The sequence below is a fragment of the Hevea brasiliensis genome, chromosome 9, assembly GCF_030052815.1.
Source record: "Hevea brasiliensis isolate MT/VB/25A 57/8 chromosome 9, ASM3005281v1, whole genome shotgun sequence".
NCBI lineage: Eukaryota > Viridiplantae > Streptophyta > Magnoliopsida > Malpighiales > Euphorbiaceae > Hevea > Hevea brasiliensis.
In genome coordinates this window covers 17,724,525-17,745,735 of record NC_079501.1, presented here as the reverse complement: position 1 = coordinate 17,745,735, position 21,211 = coordinate 17,724,525, and the positions used below count along the sequence as shown (strand labels likewise).

At 35.9% G+C, this 21,211-nt stretch overlaps 1 pseudogene; it reads right to left on the bottom strand.

Annotated features, from left to right (window-relative positions):
* Positions 1-65: 65 nt before the first annotated feature.
* LOC110671397 (protein VACUOLELESS1-like) lies at positions 66-21,211 on the bottom strand (annotated as a pseudogene).

The window sequence follows — 21,211 nt, the reverse complement described above, 5'->3', positions numbered from 1 at the left end:
AACAGAAAGAACATCTCCAAGCAAAAACTCAATTGAAGCTGAAGGCATTGATCGCGCAAACGAAATGGCCGCAAGGAAACAATCTTTTAAATTAGCCCAAGAATTATGCACATGATATGCACACAGAAAACACCGAGAGAAAAAATATGAAGAAAATAATGATACAGAGACTATGAAACGCCTTGGAAGGACAGCCGATCTCGGATACTATCAAAAATTGATGCTGCTGCTGTATTTTGTGCAAAACTCAATTTCAATCATCCAAGCAGATCCCCATCTTTTGCTTGAGAAGCAGCATCAGCAGCTTCCTTTGCCATGCCGATCCGTGTGTAATCCTGAGAAAATGGGAAAGGATTCCAGTAAAGTTGTGTGACTATGGATAAAATAAACATGAAACAGACCAAGAAAAAAGAATCTTATTACCTCAGCTCTTTCTCTCGGATCTGCAAGTCTAGGTATATATTTCAGAGCTTCACCTTTCTCATCAGCATCAATGCATGCCTCCACAAATGGCCTATAACCTATTTGATGCCAAAAGTATATCCAAGATACCTTATTCGTTATAAAACAGAAATGTTCTCTAACTGCGAAAGTAACTAGTCATGTTATTCGCATATTTTATACATGCTGCTGTGAATGCAAGTAGAGTAATTGGATCACTGAACTTTGTAGATATCCAATTTCTTCAATGAACTTTAATTATGTATTGTATGGATTTAGCCATCATGAACATTGCTAAGAGGCTGGTGAACACCATCACTTTAAAATCAGCTCCAGCGAGTAACCTCACCTGAAATGGTTGGGCATGCATGGTTGCCATGCTGATTTTTCAGGTGAAGTTGTTCACTGGAGTCTTAGTGATTTTGGCAACGATGACTAAATTGCAGATGACATCAAAGCCCAATGACAATTGGAAAATATCATAGTTACCGAGGTGAAATTAATTCCTAAGTTCAGTGACCCTACCCAATCCAATCACTTTATTCAATATAAAAAAAAAAAAATTATAATAATAATAAAAAGGCGGCAGATATCAATTGACATGGTCATATACTATCCGTATTCAATTGACAGAGTGATGTAGTAGCTGTATTTGCTTCTCTGCTGGATCCGTTGTTAAGATTAAATGAGAGAATTTACCAATTGGTGGCCTCTTCTCCTTGGAAAACTTTTCCAGTGCGTCCCAATCTCTGATTGTTGCCAAAGCAAAAACTTCAAGCAAATACCATCTCTTCTCAGAAACCTGAAGGGAGTTTACAGTTTACACCAATAAAATGAAGATGCAAAATGCAAATGAAATAAATATAGTTACTATGAATGGATTATTGTGTGTTCTTTATCCCCTGTTAAGGTAACTTGAAATAGCTTCACCGACCTTAAACTCCATTTTCACTTTCATTGCAGCACGATGATTTCCTAATACAATGCATGTCCTAATAGTATCAGTGATACTTGAATCAACAAAAATAGCCTGCTTTGTAGAGACTTCTAACTCGTGTTGAATTCTGCAAAAGTTCCAAGTAATTAGCAGTGCAAGTATGAAGGACCAAAAGAAAAGAAAGAATGAAGCGTAATGTGGGAAAATATGGAGCATGTCAGAACAAATGAAAGTAATATACTCTAGCTGTCTGGCAATAAGATTTCCATTAACAGGGTGATCTTAAAGTTTATGAGGAATTTATCTTGCAATTACTATCAACAAAATAAAAATTAATAGAATCAATCCAAAAAACTTGTAATTAAGAGGGGAACAAAACCATTACATATGTACTAAAATAACACATTCTGAATTTAAAAATAGACAAAACTACCTTGCATATTTACAAGAAACTGCTAATATATATATATATATATGTCCACAAATCCCAATGTGAAAAAGTGTCAAACCACAAGGCAGGTTTGAAGAGGACAGACTATGAATGCTTCACAATTTAATTTTCACCTACCTAACATATAAAAATGTGCAAAATTATGGTAACATGAAGTTCATTTAACTTTATAGAACAGAAAAGTAAAATAATTGGTTTAATCATGTGATGTCGTGGTGACACCCAACAATTGTCAGCATCTACTACCTCAACAATTTTGCAGGCTCTTCCGCGCTTTTGACTCAAAGGTATGTTCCTTAGTCTCTGAAAAATGGTTTTGGGCCTTTTCAATAAGCTTTATGCGTGGACCATGAAGAGGAGATCCTTTACTTGCAATTGGATTTTTACCAAGTTCTCATGATTCTTTCCATAAGAGAAAAGCCACGTCCTATAAAACCGAAATAATTTCCATATTAAAACAATCAAGTTCCAAAGTAACTGAGTTAATATGTTATTCAGCCTCAAAACCAAAACCACAATTTGTTGGCATCATGCATTAAGGGACACAGAACAACCTAATTCTGGATCCACACCATTCTGGTTTCTTGAACACATGTTAAAAATACTTTTGTCATTTGTGTTAAAATTGCTTTTATCTGAGAATCATATCAACAACCTCCCCGCCCTTAATGAAAAATTTCCACAACTCATATGCTCATAGAACCTGTCTAAAGCAAATGCAAAAAAATAGGACCATTTTACCATAGAAATTGAGGTTTATTAAGTATTCATATTCCATCAACAATCCCTGGACTCTGATCCCAAAATATAGGGAAATGCCATGAGTACTTCTATAATTTCTTTATCATATATAACATAGTGCATATGTTGTTATATTACTCAAAGGCTCAAAGCATGAGGGATCAAATTACCATGCTAAAATAAATTATATATTTTAAGTATTGCCTCACTAGAGCATATTGTGGGAATATTGAAGGTCGGAACAAAATAACAGCCGGCAGTGCATGAGAATTATAAAGGGCATATAAGTGTTGGCAAACCACACCAAAATGGCTTAAGGCCATTTTAGTGATGGGAGTCCAGCTTCCAGCCCAATTGAGTATGGAGCTCTGCTTGTTTATTAATCCACACTCCTAGGCCTGTGATTCTCAACATGGGTGGTGTGACCGCACAGCCGTGGATCCAAGACCAAAAGTATGGTGGACTGCGCAAACAGGTGCCTGACCTGTGAGCTGAGCAGCCAAGATGGGCAAGCATCAGTGGATCCATGGCTAGTCAAGGGTAGCTATACCTTAAGGGCATAGCCAAAAAGGAGTCAAACCCAAGTTAAATGGGCCACCCTGTGCAATGCAAGTGACAACTGGGCCTGTGACCTTGAGCCCAATTGCACTCGAGGGGGAGCATTAGAATATTGAAGGTGGGAACAAAATCCCACATCAGCGGTGCATGAGAATTATAAAGGGCATATAAGTGCTGGCAAATCACAGCAAATTTTGGTGATAGGAGTCTAACTTCAAGCCCAGTTCAGAATGGAGGTCTGACTATTTATTGATCTACAATCCTAAGCCCGTGATTCTCAACGCATCTTATATAGGGAAATACCTAATCACAACCAAAAATGTCTTTATCGCACAAACCAAAACTTGAAAATCAACCTATTAATCTTTACTCTCTTATAGGATGTCGATAACATAAAAGCGCAAAAAAATTATCAGCCATCAGTAAACAATTTTAACCTACTTGAAGCTGCCCAGTTGATAGGAAAAAGTCCTTCAAGAATTCATGTTTATAACTCCTGAGACAAAATCACAACAAAGGATAAGATACATTTAAGTAAGTATTTCTAGAATTCAAGCTTATTCACTAGAAACAGAAAATGCTAAATATCATTACAGTATTACACACCAAAAAATTTTAATATATATATATATATATAAGCATGGCTCAATGAAAAGTTTCCGAGATTCTTGTAGGTTTTGATAAACTATGCTAACCCCCCTTCATGTGAAGCTATTTTATTCATCAACAAGACTTGAGGTTTTAAATCATGGTCACAATTTGACTGCTTCAGGATGCTATAGTCAAAAGTGTAATGGTTGCATATGATGCGATTGTGATTTTTTATTCAAATAGTGAAAACTCCATTTTTAATGAATGTTTCTATACAATCAAATATTCACAAGATAAAGAAATTTGCTATATTTAATCAAATTGGCCAAAGTCAATCTCAAGCATCAATTAGAAGTTCACTAAGAAAATACACAAAATGAATATAGACTTCCACAATTAATATTGTAGAAAGAGATGATTCTCATTGATTTCAATTAATCTGTACATGGGTATATATATACAATTGATTCCTATAATTATGTTCTACTAATTAAGAAGAAATCCTAAATAAGAAATCCTAAATAGGAATACAGAATACAAAATATACAGAGAAATAATATAGTGATTGACTTTCCATAACATAGTGATTGACTTTCCATAACACTCCCCCTCAAGTTGGAGCATAGATGTTAATCATGCCCAACTTGTTACAAATGTAGTCAATTCTAGCTCCATTCAGAGCTTTTGTGAAAATATCTCCTAACTGCTCTCCAGTTTTGATGTGTCCTGTTGAGATGATCTGTTGTTGAATCTTTTCACGAATAAAGTGACAATCAATCTCAATATGTTTGGTCCGCTCATGAAACACCGGATTAGAAGCAATATGAAGAGCAGCTTGATTATCACACCACAATTTCGCAGGCAGGGAGATTTTAAAACCTGTCTCATCTAGTAATTGAAGTATCCACATTACCTCACATACTGATTGTGCCATGGCTCAGATTCGATTCGATTAGATCGAGAAACTACACTCTGCTTCTTGCTTCTCCAAGATACCAAATTTCCTCCAATAAAAACACAATATCCAGTAGTTGACCTCTTGTCAACCTTAGATCCAGCCCAGTCGGCATCTGAAAAACATTCAACATTCAAATGCCCATGATTACCATATAGCAAACCTCTTCCTGGAGCGCCCTTCAAATAACACAAGATTTGTTCCAAGGCTTCCCAATGAGCAACAGTTGGGAAAGACATAAACTGACTTACTACACTAACGGCATAAGCAATGTCAGGACGAGTGACTGTAAGGTAGTTCAATTTTCCTACCAATCTCTTGTATCTCTCTGGATATTCAAATAACTCACTATCCCCTGTTAACAATTGTAAAGTTGGAGTCATTGGTGCGCTACAAGGCTTAGCACCTTATTTTCCTGTCTCTGTCAATAGATCGAGGACATATTTTCTTTGAGACAAGAAAATACCCTTCTTACTTCTCATAACTTCGATACCCAAGAAATACTTTAACAATCCCAAGTCTTTGGTCTGAAACTGAGTTTGAAGGAAGGTTTTAAGAGATGAAATACCTGCAGAGTCACTCCCAGTGATGACAATGTCATCCACATAGACTACTAAGAGAATTAGACCAGCCTCAGATTGCCTATAAAATACTGAGTGATCACACTTACTCTTTTGCATACCAAATTCCTGTACTGCTTCACTGAATCTCCCAAACCATGCCCTAGGACTTTGTTTCAAGCCATAAAGAGACTTCCGAAGCCTACAAACTTTACCCAACTCCCCCTGAGCAACAAACCCAGGTGGTTGCTCCATATACACCTCCTCCTGAAGATAACCATGAAGGAAAGCATTCTTGATATCCAATTGATGCAGGGGCCAATCATATGTAGCTGCTAAAGAGATAAACAAGCGAATAGAAGTAAGTTTAGCTACAGGAGAAAAAGTATCAGAGTAATCAACCCCATATGTCTGAGCATATCCTTTTGCTACAAGGCGTGCTTTTAACCTAGCCACGGAACCATCGTGATTTACCTCATCAGATATAACCATTTGCAACCAATAGCTTTCTTACCAGTGGGCAAAGGCAATAGTTCCCATGTACCATTAGCATCTAAAGCCTTCATTTCCTCTTTCATAGCATCACACCAGCCAGGATGAGACAGTGCCTCATCAACAGTATTAGGAATAGGAACAGAGTCTAAAGAAGAAATAAAACACCGAGAACAAGAAGACAATTGATTATAAGAAACAAAAGAAGAGATAGAGTAAGTACATGAACGTTTACCTTTACGAAGAGCAATGGATAAGTCTAGATCAGAATCATGATCAGTATGAGGTACAGGATCTCCCAACGAAGTAGCAGGTGGAGGATCTGAGTCAGGAATCTCCAATCTCCTGGAATAAACATGAACAACGGGAGGTCGAGTAGGTCTAGAGATAGAAGGAACAGGCTGTGGGAGAGGACTAGACATTGGTTGGACAGTATATATTAAGATATTATCCTCCTCCACCTGACTCTCATACATAGATGATGGAGGAAAAAATGGAGTGGACTCAAAAAATGTGACATCTGCAGAAACAAGATAACGATTAAGAGTAGGAGAGAAACAACGGTACCCTTTTTGGAGTCGGGAGTACCCAAGGAAGACACATTTGAGAGATTTTGGATTCAATTTAGTAACCTGTGGACGAACATCACCACAAAACAGGTACAACCAAAAATACGGGGTTCAATAGGGAACAAAGATTTTGTAGGAAACAAAGTAATATAAGGAATATCCCCATTAAAGACAGAAGACGGCATACGATTGATCAAAAAACATGCCGTAGAAACTGCATCCGCCCAAAAGTATTTAGGTACTTTCATCTGAAAAAGAAGAGCACGAATTACCTCAAGAAGATGACGATTTTTTCTTTCGGCCACTCCATTTTGGGATGGGGTATCCACACCGGAAGACTGATGAAGAATGCCATTTTGTGTCATATAAGGCTGAAATTGTGCTGAAAAGTATTCTTTGGCATTGTCACTTCTTAATATGCGCACAGAAATATTAAATTGAGTTTTGATTTCATTACAAAAAGCACAAAAGATAGAAAACAACTCAGAACGATTCTTCATTAAATATAACCAGGTAACACGAGAGTAATCATCAACAAAAGTAACAAAATAACGAAATCCAGTTTTAGATGTAACAGAACAAGGACCCCAAACATTAGAATGAACTAACTCAAAAGGAGATGAAGCCCGTTTATTGACTCTAGACACAGAAGGCAAACGATGATGTTTTGCAAACTGACACGACTCACATTCTAGTATCGATAAAGATCAAATTGAGGACACGACTTCTTCATGGTAGACAAAGAAGGATGACCCAATCTACAATGAGCTTCAAGAGGTGTTAAGGTACTGGAGCAAACAAGCGACCGCGGTACATGATTTTCCAGAATGTAGAGACCACCTGACTCGCGTCCTCTACCAATAATCTGCTTCATCGTAAGATCCTGAAACAAACACTAGTCAGGAAAAAAAGGAAACAGAACAATTTAAGGTACGAGTAAGTTTACTAACCAAAAGTAGATTAAAAGAGAATTTTGGTAGACACAAAACAGAAGACAAAGAAATTGACGAAGTCGGGTTCGCAGTTCCAGAACCCATGACACAAGAAGTAGAACCATCAGCTAAAGTAACAGTAGAGGAAGTGAGATTAGACTGAAAAGCAGATAGAAGACTAGAATTACCTGTCATGTGATCTGTCGCACCAGAATCAATAACCCATTTGGATGAAAAAGACACAAGGCATGTAGTGGATTTACCTGACTCAGCGATCGCAGTGACAGGGGAACTGGTAGGCTTTAGAGATGCCTGATACTGGGAAAATTGTGCAAAATCCTCTGCAGATACCAAAATAGTTTTCTCAGAGGAAGATACTGTAGAATTCTCTGCTGCCATATTTGCCATCTGTGATCGCTGATTTTTTCTCTGAAGTTGCGGACAATTATATTTTGTATGACTAGGCTCATGGCAATAATAACAAATGACTCCTCTTGAGTCCTGATTAGAACTAGCCTCTCCATTACGCTGATTATTTCTGTTGCCTGTAATTCCTCCTCTACTTCCTCTTCTATTACCCTGTTGTCCATTTGGATTACGGCTAATAAGAGCACTACTGGCAGGCTGTGAAGATTGAGTACTCTCTGTACGAAGGACCCGTGTGAACGTTTCATGCAAAGAGGAAATCTCAGAACTGGAGAGGATCTGAGATTTAGCAGTCTCATACTCTGAAGGAAGGCCTGCAAGAAAACTCATAACAGCCAGTTGCTCCCGTTGGGCAGGTTGAACTTTCACATCAGGACTAAAAGGCAACAATACATTAAGTTCCTCATATACCCGTTTAAAATCCATAAAATAAGCCGTGAGAGACTTATCCTCTTTTTCAGCACGGTAGAATGCCTTACAAACATCATAAATACGGGAGATATTCCATTTACCAGAATACAGAAAATCTAAGTAATCCATCAATTCCTTAACAAATTCACAGTGATTAATTAAACTAATTACCTCACTATGAATCGAGTTCAAGCCGCAAAACAACCGAGCATCCTCCCTTAGCCAAGTTTGTCGTGTATCATCGTGGGTGGATCTTTAGTAAGGTGATCATCCTTATCAATGCTACGCAAATAGACCCTAACAGTCTTACTCCACCTGTAATTCGAACCATTAAGTTTGTGTTCCGTGATCTTAGTCATCACCGGAATCACATCAGAAATAACATTCTTATTGTCTGCCATTTGTTGAGACAAAGAAAACTAACCGAAACGCTAATCCAAAGTGCTTATAGCAGCAAAATAACCCAAAATCACAAATCAAGCAAATACCAAAATAGGATCTGAGAGCCAAACCTCAGAAGTCCTTTAATGGTTATACTGGATCAGGCAACAGCACACAGTGGTGGAATGAGGGGGTTGAGACAATGCCGGCGATGTTGATCGGGGTTGAAACGGCCGGTCGGCGGCCAAGGTCTCTCCTGAGCTGGGTAGTGAGAACAAATAGTCACCCTAGATTGATGACCTGCTCTGATACCATGTAGAAAGAGATGATTCTCATTGATTTCAATTAATATGTACATGGGTATATATATACAATTGATTCCTATAATTGTGTTCTACTAATTAGGAAGAAATCCTAAATAAGAAATCCTAAATAGGAATACAGAATACAAAATATACAGAGAAATACTATAGTGATTGACTTTCCATAACATAGTGATTGACTTTCCATAACATTTTTTTCTTTGAGAGTTGAGACATGACTTTGAGAACTTGTTTAAAAAACCCCAACCTAGAAATAAGCATGGGCGCGGTCCGGTTCTAGGCTGAAACCGGACTAGTGGTTCTGGCCTTAAGGGATAGGGACCCAGGAGCAAACCTAAGGGTTCCCCTAGATTCTAATCCTGATTCAGCTTGGTTTTGGTTTTGTTCAATCCAGTTTGATCAAATCCGACAGTCAAATTTTTTAAAAAAAGAAAATTATTTTTTAAAAAAATGAAAATCTAGCTTTGACCCAAGAACCGGACCGAATAAGTAAAAATCAATCCAGTTCATTTCAAGATGGGTTTGTGTAGTCCAATTTTGACTAGGGTGGTTCCCATCCAAACCCGGACCGGGCCCATGTCTACCTAGAAACAACACTTATGGATGCCAAGAAAGCCCTTTCAATATTTTTGTTATTGAAAAAGAAAAACAAAGAAAGAAATATAGGTAACCCAAAAATAGAGCCACCAGGATGGCAAGGAAAGAGGGGAAAGAACAGAAGAGGATCCAAAACAAGGGATGAGGAGGGCATTTAAGGCACATGCGTGTTGAAGACAAAAGTATCTGCCTCCTACTTCTGCTTCATCTCTGCCTGCCAAAATCAGCTGATACATAACATAGAACCACATTGACCAGAATAGGATAGGACTCTAACAGTCATATCGATTGGTAAAGCTAGCACGATTATGATTCTAGAATAGCAGTAATGAATCAGAGAATATAGAATCATTCTACCCATTATCCAGTACAAATCAACCCGTACTTAACTATCCATGAAATATTAGTTTCATCATTGACATCTGCGCCATCTCTCTCTCCCACCCTCCCACAATTGCCTTTGTGTTTTTTTTTTTTTTTTTTTCTCATGGCTTGAACTTCTACTGCTTTATGATCTCTTGTATGTGAAAAATTAAAGATCATTCCCCCTTCCCCATTCACATATACCTTTCGTCCTTCACTCCCAAAAGAATACTTATTTAGCTAAAATATCTGTTACCAGCTTGCAATGCCTACCTCACCTGCACTAAAGCTACAAGAAACCCAAATGCCTCAGATGCACTAAGAGCAATTGATTACTACATTTTAATATTCATTTCCAGTTAAGAGTTCTTAGCATAAAGGAGAAAATATTTGAAAAAAAGCAAAAAAAAAAAAGAAAAGAAAAAGACAAGAAAAACTAAACTGCTTCAATGTTGCACCTACCGTGCAAAGGTTATAAACAAATAACGTGCAACAGATCTGGCTTGTATCGTTCCCAAAAACTCTAAGGCTGGCCTCTGCATCAAGTATAAATATACAAGACAAACAAGCTATAAAACAATAAGAAAATTTTGCCTATCTGATGCGGACAACAAGAAGCTCCAGGAAAAATAAAAAATAAAGACTAAAGCACAATTAGAATTATGATCCAGATTTAATAGTCTTTTTATAGTTTTATTTACAAGTCTATTCAAATAAATTAGCTGCTGCCTAGCATTTTAAGTTAGGTTATTTCAGTAATTTCCGGATACCTTTAGGAATCCTTGTTTGCATTTTTAGAGTCTTAATTTGAGTGCCTATTGGTTTAGGATAATATTATTCCTTTTAGCTTTCTTTGGGAGTCGATGATAGGAATTATGCAGATACAGGGAGACTGAAGAAAGATGGGCCTAGACCTGGGATGCTGAAGGTATACACTAGCAGAAGTTTTAGTAGCCAGAGGAACATTCTAGATGGACAGGGTAGCAATCAGTTGGAGGGAATTTCAGGAAGCATGTGATGAGGGCAGCAAAAGCTATTTAAGAACAAAGTGAGAAGGAAGGAGGGCATTCAGGTATTAGTTAATATTTTGGGTCCAGCTAGTAATCGCTTGGGGAGTAGGAATCTCATTCTGCTTGGTGGGAACTTTCTACTGTATTTTCCTTTTTCCTTACTTCTACTGTATTGCATCTTGAACTCAGTACAATTTAATTGTTCTCTGTCAATCTTGCTTGAGTTTGGATACCTTACTTATCTGTCATATCATTGGGGATTAGGATTTAGGAGTTGGGACTAGTTTGGCAGTAAAGTATCTTGAAGGATTACAATTAATTTGAGTATATGAATATCAATGCTTGTAACACTTATGATTCATTTTTCGGTCAATAAAATCTCCTGCAATTGTTGCACTTAGATTGATAATGAAACCCAATTATAGATGTGATGCCTAAGAATATAAGTGTCAACCCATTTACCTTTATTTGCAGTTCATGGATACCGTTCGCAGTGCCTCAACTACACTGCAAACAACCCCTATAACCTGTTTTCCTTCAAATATTTTGCTGCATAGCTACTCTTGGTTACAAAGTGTGGTTGTTTACCTACTTTTCTACTCAATCTAATAAATCCAACAACAAGCCGAATAACAAGCTTGCAAGTTGTCCTACGTCATTATGCCCCATGCACATTACCCTGATTAACATATAAAAGACCGAAACCTGACTATTAATATTTTGAAAAACAATACCTTTCGCCATATATGAAATAGAACAAGGTAAGCAAGGTCAGGATCACCGCTTTCAGTTGCCTTTGTCAAAGCCATATCTCCTTCCCCAATGCTTAACAAAAGAGGAATCTGAAGTGAAAGAATTACAATCAATCAATGTGTGTCAGCGTGTCAAATTTTTATGAAAAATGTACTAATTTTTTTCACTTCAAAACGATAACAACAACAAAAGCCACTACATAATATAATAAATAAACCTGTTTGGAGGAGTGTGATTCATATTCAATGAGCATGGCAGCCAACTTCCGTCAGCCACTCCTATCAGCATGGGCAGCAACTGCTGCATAAGATATGCCCTTGCATACTTTCAGCTGCAACTCAAATGACCAGTTTTTCAGACATTGCATTTGTATGAAGAAAAATGAATGGATGACTTGGCTATATTCAGCAACAATGCGATTGTAGTTTTGTTTTTTTCCTCCCTCTCTTGAGGTAAAAACACAACTTGTTCACAAAAGCTATTGCAGTTTTCCTTTTTCTTCACCTTTTTTGTTTTCATAAATACTTCTAAAACACATCACTTATTAAAACCCACAAACCATGTTTTCTCTCTCTCCCTATAATATGCACACATCCATACACATTTATCTGCACCAGTGTTATTAAAGGCGACTGAGATGCCCGGGCAATGTGCCAGGTGAGGTGAGGCGAGGCACCCCTGTGCCGCCTCGCCTAGGTGCGCCAGCTTGTCTTCCGAAAGGCGATGCCTCAAGCCAACGAGGGGAGAGGCAGTGCTTCTTTAAACTAACGGTAATTTTTTTTTTACCTTTTTTGATATTTTTAAAACAAATACAACTAAAACCCTAGCAGCCCACTTACCTCACGCCAAAAACAGAAGAGAAAAAAAGGCAGCAGCTTGAGCTCTCTTCCTTACACAGCAGCTATCTTCCTCTCTAAGAGATATCTCTCTCTCTCTCTCTCCTCTTCTTCTTTCCTCATGGTACAACAATTGTCTTTTTTTTTTTCTCTCCTCTTTTCTTGGGTATTATTAATTAGTTATTTATTTGTTATTAATTTAATTATTTTACTTTTTATTCTTGTTAATTAATTGTTTAAATTTTATGGGTATTGTTAAATTAATTATTTTACTTTGTATTCTTATTAATTAATTGATTAATTAATATAGATATAGTTAATTTGTTGGTAATTAGTTTACTTTTTACTTGTTATTCTTATTAATTTGATTAGTTTTACTTTTTGTCTCGTTAATTACTAATTAGACATTAGTTGTTAATTTGTTGTTAATTAGTTTACTTTTTACTTGTTATTCTTGTTAATTAGTTGTTAATTTGATTAGTTTTACTTTTTCCTTGTTAATCAAATATTAGTTGTTAATTAGTTGTTTATTTTATATGGGTATTATTAATTTATTGTTAATTTGATTACTTTACCTTTTATTCTTGTTAATTAATTGTTTAATTTATAAGGGCATTGTTAATTTGTAGTTAATTAGTTTACTTTTTACTAGTCATTCTTGTTAATTAGTTGTTTAATTTATATTGGGTATTGTTAATTTGTTGTTAATTTATTTACTTTTTATTCTTGTTAATTTTTTTGTTAGATTATAGATAGGTGATAAGGGTAATACAATTGGATCTTCTACTGGTAGTAGAAGAACGAACCTAGAATGGACACATGTAATTCAAGTTAGTGAAAATAATACCAATGATCGTCAATGCATGTACTGTATGAAAGTTTATAATGGGAGAGTTAATAAAATCAAGCAACACTTTGCTGAAGATTACGAAAATATAGTTTAGTGTCTAAAATGTCCAAAAGATGTAAATATGGAAAGAAAGCAGAAATTCATTACTAAAAAAAGACAGCAAAAATTAGTTATAAATATGGAAATACCACCTGAATTTGATGATATTGAAGTATTGGGATTTGATGAAAATGAGGAAGATGAAGAGTTTATGCAAGAAATTGGCAGCGGAAAACGAAGACAAACAATTAATGTTAGTGGCAATGGCACTGGTGCTTCAAGAAAACGAAAAGTTCTAACACCACAAAGCAATAGAGGGCCTATTGACAGTTATTTTTCCCCTAAACCGGTTGTTATGGGAAAAAATATGATACTAACTACTATTGGTGAAAATAGGCTTGCTAAGAAGGAGTTAAGAGAGCATGCTTGTGTTGCCATAGCATAATGGATGTATGATATGGGAATAGCTTTTGATGCTGTGAATTATGATAGCTTCAGAGAAATAATTCGAGCAATTGAAAATTATAAGAGGGAAATGAAACCTCCAAGTTTTCATGAGCTTAGAGTTCAGTTACTTAACAAGGAAGTACAGACTATAAATGATCTTCTTGAGTCTCATAAAAAAGAATGGGAGAATTATGAATGTTCATTGATGTGTGATAGATAGACGGATAAAAAAGGAAGAACCTTGATTAATTTCTTAGTTAAAAGTCCAAAGGAAAGCGTATTTATTAAATCAGTTGATGCAAGTGATGAATCAAAGACAGTGGCGTTGTTCGCTAGTTTGATTGAGTAAGAATAGATGAAAATTGATCTTGAAAAAGTGATTTAAATAGTTGCAGATAATGCATCAAATAATATTGCAACAAGTAAAATTTTTGTTTAATACTTTCTATTAATGGAAAAAAATATCATTTTATTTTTATTATCAATGAAATTAATTATCTACTTGTTTATGACAAAGAGAATGTTGGAAGCAAATTTTCCTCATCTATGCTGGACTCCATGCGCAGCCCAATGTATAAATTTGATATTGAAGGATATTTATAAGATCAATGTTTTTAAAGAAACATTCCGCAAAGCTGTTGAGCTTACTGGTTTCATATACGGCTCTTCAGGAGTTCTAAATATGTTGCAAAAGTTTACTAATGGAGTAGAATTGCTAAGGTCGAGCAAACTAGATTTGCTACTGCTTTTATTACACTGGGAAGGATTCATCCTCAAAAGGCCAACATTAGAAAAGTGTTTATTTCGAAAAGCTGGACAACTAGTAAATGGGCTAAAGAGGTGAAAGGCAAAAAGTATAAAAGAACGGTTTTGAGTCCTACCTTCTGAAATCATGTTGTTTATACTCTTAAAGTTTCTAGTCCTCTTGTTTCTGTGCTTCGAATGGTTGATAATGAAAAAAAACCAGCCACGGAATATATTTATGAAGCCATAGATAGGGCTCAAGAAGCCATAGCCAATTCACTCAATGGCAATGAAGAGAAATACAAGAATATTTTTCAGATCATTGATGTGATATGGTCAATTCAATTGCATCGTCCTTTGCATGTTGCCGGATACTCTCTAAATCCTAAATTTTTTTATCCAAACAAAATGAGAATTGAGTGTGATGGAGAGGTGAATGCAAGATTACTTTGGCATTCATAAAATGGAAGAAGATTCAGCAAAAGTTGACATAATTCTTGATGAAATTGAGAGATTCAAGGCAGCTAGGGGACCTTTGGTTTTCCTTTTGCGGTTAGAGGAAGAACAACCAAATCTCTAGGTTATTAATTTAAATTCTTATTAATTTTTCATCTTACTCATTTATTAACTTATATTATGAATTTAACAATCATTGATTCTATATTTTAATAGCTTCTTGGTGGAAAACATATGGTTTTTCAACTCCAAACCTATAAAAGTTTATCGTAAAGATTCTGAGTCTCACATGTAATGCAAGTAGTTGTGAGAGAAATTGGAGTGTATTTGAGCAAGTAATATATATATATATATATATATATATATATATATATATATATTCTTACTTTGTTATTTTATTTTGAACCTTTTGAGTTTGAAATTTAACTTATTTGTTACTGTAAAATTAATGACAGCTTCATAATAAGAAAAGAAATCGGCTATGTCAAGAACGCTTGGACAATTTGGTATATGTGAAGTACAATAAAGCGTTGCTACGCCAACACACTTTTGGGGATATCACAACGCCTATTGATTTGGCAAATATTTATGAAACTAATGACTGCTTACTTGGTGAACTAGAAATAGCCAATGGGGATGATGATGATGATCTTGTTTTCATTGATGACGTGTTGACCTGGAGTGATGTTGGTAGGGCAGTTAGAATTACTGAATCTTGTTATGAATCGAGATCGGCTGTAAATCAACACCAGTTGAAACTCTATCATTTCGAAGGCCTTGTCCAATGAAAGGTGCATCCTCTTCACAAGTTAATGATGATGAAGAGAAAGAAGAATTTGTGATGGCTGCTGTTGAAAATGAAAATGAAAATGAAAATGATTTTGGAAAGCTTGATATGAGTAGTTTTAGTTGCAAGTTTTTAATGTACTTCTTGCATTTTGTTTGTTATAACTTATAAATTATTTCTATTTATTAAATTTTGAACTTCTATAATTTACATTTTCTATTCTATGACTTATGACTTATTTCTAATTTTCTATTTATTATGTATAATTTTATAGCACCACTTTTATCTTATACATAAGTTAAAAATGCAGGTATGAACAATTTCTTTTTCTAACATCTCTTCTTATTATTTGTGTTGTTGCTTGTGCTATAAATTTCAATTTGACAGTCTTACTTGTATCTTATACTTAGGCCGAAAATGCAAGTATGCACTATTTTCAATTTCTCTTATTTTGCATATAGACATAGTGCAAATAATTTTTTTTTTCTTTTTACTATGCTTTTTTAATTATCAAAGTAGTTAAAAATAAGAATTTTTATGTTATATATATATATATATATAAGACTATGGTGCCTTACTTCAAAAAGGCCTTCGTTTCACCTCTTAGTGCTTGCCTAAGGCCATAAAGTACCCTGTCACCTTAGTGTTGCCTTTTGCCTTGATATCACTGATCTGCACATCCCTTTCTTCCTACCTCTCTCTATATCTCTTGCACGCCTTCCCTTCTCTTCCTCCCACTTTCTCTTTCTCATTCTGATATGCAAATCTTTCTCCTTTTCCCTCCTTTTTTCGCATTGTTAATCTCTTGTTTATTAGAGGCTCTACTACCCAATTTCTAATCTAATAATGTCTGAACCTTATTGACTTTTTGTGCTTATCTCTCATTCTCTCTATTCATCAAAAGGAAGAACCATCAGCAAAATTCTTCTACCAAAACTTAGTGCCACCAACTTGGCTTTAATGAACATGGGTGTGGGTAATCTTTTACTGGTGTAGCGTTTGGTGATTTGGTTGACAAGGTTAATTCAATTTTTAATTTATGAAATAAAAAACTAAAACCCACTGACATTCTTGAATAGGCCAAAGTTTTTGACATCAAAAAACAACTATAAAAGGAAGCACAAACCTTATCAAGCAAGATTTCAAGAAGAGTTGCATCAGGAATGCCTAATGAAGCTGTTATCTTTGAACTTGGCCAATGCATTATTACCACTTCCTATAGAAAGGTAATGAGAGAAAAGTGAATTTACATATTAATGATTTTATAATACCAATAGAAAACAGCAACTATATAAGGGTCATATAACCAATTTGGAATACGATAACAAAGTGGGTTCCTAACAATGTCTCGAGTTGAAGCATTGATACTTGGGTTACATTTCCAAACAACAGAAAGTAACAAGCAGCCAATCATTACACAATTAAAATCAAATGATCTGCATATACAAAACAAGTAAATTATCTTTTCAATGCACCACCATGGAAAACAAGATAAGGTACTTATGAATAATTATTTTCAGTTCTTAATCTCATAAACACATCAGCTATCGAAAATAACAAACTTGCCCCAAAAAAAATAAGAGATCAACATGTTAATAGTATTTATAAATACCTATAATATCTCAACACCTATTCAAAATTTTATTATTATGATATTATGGAAAATTGAGAATTAATAAATTTTGAGAACTAGTTTCTCTTTGTTCTAGAGAATTTGTTTCTCTTTATCCCTTTGTTCTTCTTGTTCCACATCAAATGGCTTCCTGATTTAATAATGCAAGCCATTTTACTTTACTATTAATCCCCTTCTTTGAATTTTACATCTGAATAATTTACTATAAACACTGAAAATGGGTTTACATGACTAAGAGAAAAGGCCAAACTAAAGACTTCTGCAGCTAATATTTTGATATCACATGTTAGGATCAAGTTTCCAGAAATTAATAACTACTCAAAAAGTATATGTGTGTGCGTGCGTGTGTGTGTGTGTGTGTGTGTGTGTGTGTGTGTGTAAGGCTGCTTTAAGAAAATAAAAAGTTGGGTAAGACATGAGTAAAGTCAAGTCTGGGCTCTGATCATCGCATGGGTCAAGTTAGGCCATAGAATAACCTACTGAAATTCTTAAATTAAATAATAATTGGTCAAGGAGAAGAATAGACATAAAAGGAATAGTGATTGTGTATCAAAACTTACTTGATTCATCCCAAGTTACTCTGACATCCGTAGTGCAAGAAGGTGTTTGTGAGCATTAATCAAACGACCAATCAGAACAGGTGCTGTAAGTGACTGAAGGCAAGAAGTTTATTCAGCATAATTCCAAGAAATACATACAAGATGAGCATCAAAATTAGCAACATGAGTCAGGATGTTTTGAAACCTTATACTGCTGAATGATTAGAGGGATACCAATCCCTGAGTCACACACAGCATTTAAGACCCACAAAGTTTTGCACATCTCTTGAATACAGTCACATTGAAAGTTGCTGCCAAAGCCAACTGGATATAAATCAGAAAAGAAGATAAAGGCCAGCTTTTTAAGGTCATTGATGATATCCACTAAGAAACACAGAGGAACCACTTGGACATCTTACAAACTAGGAACATACATTATCAACTCACATATAAAGTACATCTAATGTTGTTGAAGGCAAAATAGCAAATGGAAATTTCCAGAACATTAATCTAAAGTAGCAATATTGGTAGTGAATAGAGTGTTCTCAAGATCATAACAGGAAGACGCATACACAAGCTTTAATAGTAATTTAGCAAAGAGCTTTGCGCACTTTTGAATTCTATATCAATAAGAGCCAGCCAGAAAATCTATCTTACCACCTCGCAAAGAACTTCTAGTTTCAAGCATGAAAGAATAAATGAAGGACAAAACTAATTGTGTGACATCCTTAAATTACACAAAAGATAAATGAATTACATAGTAACAATAAATGCAACAATTTCAATAACATTTCTGCATTGAAGTGCATAAAGTATGTAAATACTGCCCATCAAAAGCTAGATCAAATTCTCCCCCAACACTTCTTGGAACTTGGATTGTCCAACAAAAACTGAATCCATAAGATCATTGTGATAAACAAGCATCTAATAAGCATACCAATTACAAGACCCAGACTGCTAGTCAAATTTACTTAGGTCACCTAGCAATTACATAACAGAGACAAGACAAAGATTTCACCCTACTAATGGCTTCATGCACTGATTTAAAATAATCAAACACTTACTATAGGAAACAGAAATGCATCAAAATCTCTGTCCAAACTTCCATTCAATTAAAATTTGATTTTAATGATAGTGTAGAGAAGTTAGAACCTACGTAATTTCAAATCAAACAAAGGCATCTTACAATGTGATAACCTTGAAATAATTCCATTTATGGTAACTGAGAACTTCAGAAGGTGTCAACTGCAGAAACAAATTGAAGTCACCTACAAAAGACTAGGCCATAGCTTGCTCCTCTTAGTAGTGTCCGTTGACGGTAAACATCAAATTCATGACCTGCAGCATCAACACATGCTTCAACAGCCTCAGGCAAGGATGTGCGAATCAATCTCAAATTTTCCTGTGCCTGGAGACAAAGGAAAATGGGAATTTCCTCATGAGAAATTACACTAACTCATAGTCACATGACTAGTCTGAACACACGTTAAACTAATTAAGAGACCAGTAAAGTGTTGTTAGTAACTTGACATCACATATTGATAAATATTTAAGAACTTAAAATAAGCAAACGTTTTAAGGGAGTATGTAACTTATAGTTTTATGTGGGTAAATATGCAGAAAGAAAATAAGATGATATAAATTATCTCAGTTTACAAGACAAAAGTGGCATACCTTAGCACTACGCCTGTCAAAATGATCTAGCGCATCAACTAGTAATGATGCAGGTGATGTGCTGCCTATCTTAAAGATAGATTCAGTGGAATCAGGTACCCGTTGTAGAAAATCCATAGTGGTGTTAGATAAAATCCTCACTCCATCACAGTCAGGTATAAGAATCACAGGTTCATCTATATAGGATATGCAAAATTCAGAAGGACCCACCACCAAAAGCATATCATCTCGATAAAGCAGAACACTATCCAATTCACACCAAGCCATCTGCTCCGGAGGAAGGGCTGACTGCATATATTAAAGGAATCACTCATCAACAAAAAATAAATTGACAACAAGCATACAGACAGATAACGTTCTAAGTTAAAATTTTAGGCCACAAGAATGTCCCATGATTTTAAAAGTCCAAATGTCTGATAGAACTTACAAGTATGCATGATGAAATAAGCTTGATATACTGTTGATAGCATTTAACACTATTTCAAGCTCTTTATGATCATTTCTGAATAAGTAAACGATTATTATATTGGCATCAACTTAAATTCTAAGTTTGTAGCTTCAGACACAACAGCAAAAAGAATGCACCAAGTTGGTTTCCCTATACAATATTTCGTTGGATAAAATTGAATTTAATCAGATATACAGTTAGCCTGCTGCAAACCTACGTTAAGAGCATTCACTTGTCCAATACCGCATTAATTAATGCACAATACTATTGAGCCCAACAATTAATCACAAACACACACGGGAACTTGACTATCACATGGACATTTACCTCACATTGATACTCAAAGATGGTATCAAATTGTATATTTGACATCACAAGATAACCATCATGCGTAAATCGCGCCAAAATCCTCCCATTATGTGAACTGCAAGTTTATGCACTGGCCCCCGCAAATCGTCACTTTCCACCTGCCTCACATCATCATCCTCCACAGTCACAATCCCATCTGCCACTCCCAACAGCACCAACACATTCCCCGATAGTGTATACTGCGGTTCAATCACCGCCATACAATGCGGTAACTCATCCTCCATCCCAATTGCGGGATCCGCCAGCTTATACGGTTTTATATCCTTAAAATCCGCCACACAAAATAACTTCCCGGCCTCCGTCAAGCACACCACACCGTTCCCTCAAAACACGCAGTCTGCTCAAAGCACTCTTTCCCCATAGAATAATTGGGTTCGAGACACTCGGCATTGATATTGTACCGATAAATCGTACCATCTTGGACTATGCAGATTAGGGTTTGATCATCGGTCCATGACATACCGATTAGGCGGCCGCCGGCGTGCTTCCAGACGGTTTCGGCGATGAGGATGCCAGCGGAGTTGAAGATGCGAAGCTTGCGGCGGGCAGATTCCGAATAGAGCTGGACGATCTTGGAGTCGTCACGGATAATGGCGATTGGGCCGCCGAATGGAGAGCAGGCCACTTTGTTGCGGCTCAAGTCCACGTGTTTCCATAACATTTGGTATATCTCCAGTTTCCGGTAGAAGCGATTGCCGAGCAGCTGCCACTCCGCCGCGACGGAGAAGTTCGCCATTGCATAGAGAGATAAAACGGAACTTTACTTGATGAATCAAATGCTCTAACTACGATTTTGAGAATTGGGAAAGTTACTTCACTCTAAATTGAAACAGTGGAATAGTAGTTTGTATTTGGCGCGGTTTGATACTTTCCTCTCTCTCTCTCTCTTTTTTTTTTT